Source organism: Macaca nemestrina, chromosome 1 (genome assembly GCF_043159975.1).
Source record: "Macaca nemestrina isolate mMacNem1 chromosome 1, mMacNem.hap1, whole genome shotgun sequence".
NCBI lineage: Eukaryota > Metazoa > Chordata > Mammalia > Primates > Cercopithecidae > Macaca > Macaca nemestrina.
This window is the reverse complement of record NC_092125.1, coordinates 102,484,597-102,488,787: the sequence shown is the minus strand read 5'-3', so window position 1 is coordinate 102,488,787 and position 4,191 is coordinate 102,484,597.

Sequence of the window (4,191 nt, the reverse complement as noted above, 5' to 3'; positions counted from 1 at the left end):
GAGTGACTAAAATGACAAAGTAGAGACTGTTCAGAAGACAGCCTCCAACTGAGCAAGAGGAGCTCAGGAGAGCATTGTGGAACATTCGTGTGCAGATTGGTGCCTCTAACTCCTTTTTCACACCAGGTGTTCCTGCTGTGTAGTCCTGGGAAGGGAGAAAGGTTGATATTTTATGGATCTAGGGCCTGAGGGTGCAGCTTCTTTGTAAGAGTCCCCTCTCCCTAACCCACCCTGTATAGTCCCGTCTATGGGGGAGCCCTTAGGCTGACAGGGAAGCATGATAAATGGCAGTAGTGACCACAGGTGTTCATCCTTCTCATAGGAAGCTGACCGTGGATTATGTACTCAGAGGTGGTAACCATCTGCAGAAAGGGGATATCTGGTATGCAGAAAAAAAACAACAATAGACATCCATCAGCCTGCATGGTCCATGCATGTCCAGCCCATCCAGGGAGGGAATCTGCATCTGGGGAGACAAGCACTCCAGGGCTGGGGGTGTCCTGAGGGTTTATCAGGACTCGCTCCTCAAACCCTTCTCCCCTGCTTGGATTCTGATGAGCAATCCAGCCTCCCAGGCTCCTTGATGCTGGAAACAGGGTATCCAAGTGCCAGTCCCACATTTATGTCTCAGACAATGTGGCCATCTCCAAATATTGGCCCAACTTCTGGACTTGCAGGTTTGAAGACTGTGACAAGGATATGGTTGTTCTCTGAGGTGGGGACCTTCTGATTGCACCACGTGAATAGCCTTAGTGTTCCTCAGTTCCATCACTTTCCTGAGTATTCCCAGTCTTGCCCCTTCCCCATTCTCTGCCATCCCATTTCCATCACTCTTCCTAGGAGATTACACCCCTCCAAGGACAGATGCTTTTTAGTTCAAAGGTTGCATTCTGGTCTGCAAGGTTGCTCACTATGCAGGTGAGGTGACCATTCAGCTGGGTCGGAGGAAGGTTCAAGCTTAGCTTCCTGGAGTTGGGGGCTGGCACCAGTGTCCCTTTCTGCTCCAGCTTCTTTTGGAGGACCTTGCTCAGCCAGGTCACAGTTAGGTTCTCTGTGGCCCCTGGAGTCCCACACTCCAGGCTGATATTGCACCAACCTGATGTATTGGATGATGAATTAATCCGAATTTGGGGATTCGGTATGGGTTCTGGAGCAAGAAAGGAAAAAGAGAAATGGAGCTTCAGGACTGGAGGCTCACCTGAGTATCTCACCCACTCTCACCTGTGTGAAGTAGCAATGTGAGGCTGCCCATTCTCTAAATGGGGAAGGAACCAATCCTCCTGGCCCAGGGGTTCTGACTCAGCCCAGGGGTAGATGGTTGGCCCTTCCCACTCAGAGAGGGGACCTGGAGCACCTCACCACCCGTTCTCTAAGGAGCAAGGTGAGCATCCCTTCCTGGACTTTCCCCAGGCTGCTCTGGCCCCTCATCATGTTATGCCCAGACCGTTTGTTCCCCAAAGAAGACCACCAGAGTCCAGAGTCAAAGCCAAGCGGCAAGGATCTTTACTACAAGTTCGAACTTGGTCCCTCCATTCCACAGCATACAGGAGGGCCTCGAACAATGCGAGTGCTTGCTTTTTATAGCCCGATGTAAACAGGATATGTAAAGTTACAGGGAACAAGGTAATTCTCTCGGTTACAGCATTACAATTGGTTAACATTATACATTTAGCATTCCTTATCGGAGATCTCCCAGGTGATGTTTTTCTGAAATTTGAAAGAAATATGGAGGAATGTGTTTGTGCTGGACTCAGGAAGTTGGGAGATATATGGGAGATGTGCCTCATTCCTTTCAATCACACCTCCCATGTCTCCTTGGCTATTCAAATTTCCCTGCTCAGAAGTTTTCCATGACTTCTGTGGGAGATTTGAACCTAGAATGCATACCCTTCCCAGCAAGCATTAGACTAAAAGGATAAAACAAAGACACTTTAAAACATGCTAATAATTACAAAGTTAATCACCTGTCTAAAGGAAACTCAAAGATGTTCAGGGAAAAATTTTTTAATGAATTCAAGAACAAGGAAGAAACAGGATACAGCAATGATCAAAGAAATCAGTGAAACTTATGGTTCAATGTAGATAATTAATGTCAGGTTTCTGAGCCCAAGCCAAGCCATTGCATCCCCTCTGACTTGCACATCTATACGCCCAGATGGCCTGAAGTAACTGAAGAATCACAAAAGAAGTAAAAATACCCTGCCCCTGCCTTAACTGATGACATTCCACCACAAAGGAAGTGAAAATGGCCAGTCCTTGCCTTAAGAGATGACATTACCTTGTGAAATTCCTTTTCCTGGCTCATCCTGGCTCAAAAAGCTCCCCTGCTGAGCGCCTTGTGATCCCCACTCCTGTCTGCCAGAGAACAACCCCCCTTTGACTGTAATTTTCCTTTATCTACCCAAATCCTATAAAACGGCCCCACCCTTATCTCCCTTTGCTGACTCTCTTTTCAGACTCAGCCTGCCTGCACCCAGGTGATTAAAAAGCTTTATTGCTTACACAAAGCCTGTTTGGTGGTCTCTTCACTTGGACGCGCATGACATTTTGGTGCTGTGACTCGGACAAAAGGAAACCTAGCTGACCCCGTAGATCCTAAATCCTTTCCCCTCTCCTCTTTCCATTCCTTGAAGACAGCTTTAGAGACTGCCCCCACCCTACTCTCCCTGACTCATCCCAACCCTTTTCATGACACACAGTCAAAGTGCAGGACTGTGCAGTCGGAATTCTTACACAAGGACCAGGATCGCGTCCTGTAGCCTTTTTGTCTAAACAACTTGACCTTACTGTTTTAGGCTGGCCATCATGTCTCCGTGCAGCGGCTGCTGCCACCCTAATACTTTTAGAGGCCCTCAAAATCACAAACTATGCTCAACTCACTCTCTACAGCTCTCATAATTTCCAAAATCTATTTTCTTCCTCACACCTGATGCATATACTTTCTGCTCCCCCAGCTCCTTCAGCTATACTCACTCTTTGTTGAGTCCCCCACAGTGACCATTGTTCCTGGCCCAAACTTCAATCTGGTCTCCCACATTATTCCGGATACCACACCTGACCCTCATGACTGCATCTCTTTGATCCACCTGATGTTCACCCCATTTCCCCACATTTCCTTCTTCCCTGCTCCTCACCCTGATCACACTTGATTTATTGATGGCAGTTCCACCAGGCCTAATTGCCGCTCACCAGCAAAGGCAGGCTATGTAGTAGTATCTTCCACATCTGTTATTGAGGCTACCGCCCTGCCCCCCTCCACTACCTGTCAGCAAGCCTTAACTCGGGCCCTCACTCTTACAAAAGGACTACGCATCAATATTTATACTGACTCTAAATATGCCTTCCATATTCTGCACCACCATGTGGTCATATGGGCTGAAACAGGTTTCCTCCTATGCAAGGGTCCTCCATCATAATGCCTCTTTAATAAAAACTCTGCTCAAGGCTGCTTTACTTCCAAAGGAAGCGGGAGTCATTCACTGCAAGGGGCATCAAAAGGCGTCAGATCCCATTGCTCTAGGCAATGCTTATGCTGATAAGGTGGCTAGACAAGCAGTTAGCTTTCCAACTTCTGTCCCTCCCAGCAGCACTTATGCTGGTAAGGTGGCTAGACAAGCAGCTAGCTCTGCAACTTGTGTCCCTCATGGCCATTTTTTCTCCTTCACATCGGCTACTCCCACCTACTCCCCCACTGAAACTTCCACCTATCAATCTCTTCCCACACAAGGCAAATGGTTCTTAGACCAAGGAAAATATCTCCTTCCAGCCTCACAGGCCCATTCTATTCTGTTGTCATTTCATAACCTCTTCCATGTAGGTTACAAGCCGCTAGCCTGTCTCTTAGAACCTCTCATTTCCTTTCCATTCTAGAAATCTATCCTCAAGGAGATCACTTCTCAGTGTTCCATCTGCTATTCTACTGCCCCTCAGGGATTGTGCAGGCCCGCTCCCTTTCCTACACATCAAACTCGGGAATTTGCCCCCAACCAGGACTGGCAAATTGACTACTCACATGCCCCGAGTCAGAAAACTAAAATACCTCTTAGTCTGGGTAGACGCTTACACTGGATAGGTAGAGGCCTTTCTCACAGGGTCTGAGAAGGCCACCGCGGTCATTTCTTCCCTTCTGTCAGACATAATTCCTTGGTTTGGCCTTCGTACCTCTATACAGTCTGATAATGGACCAGACTT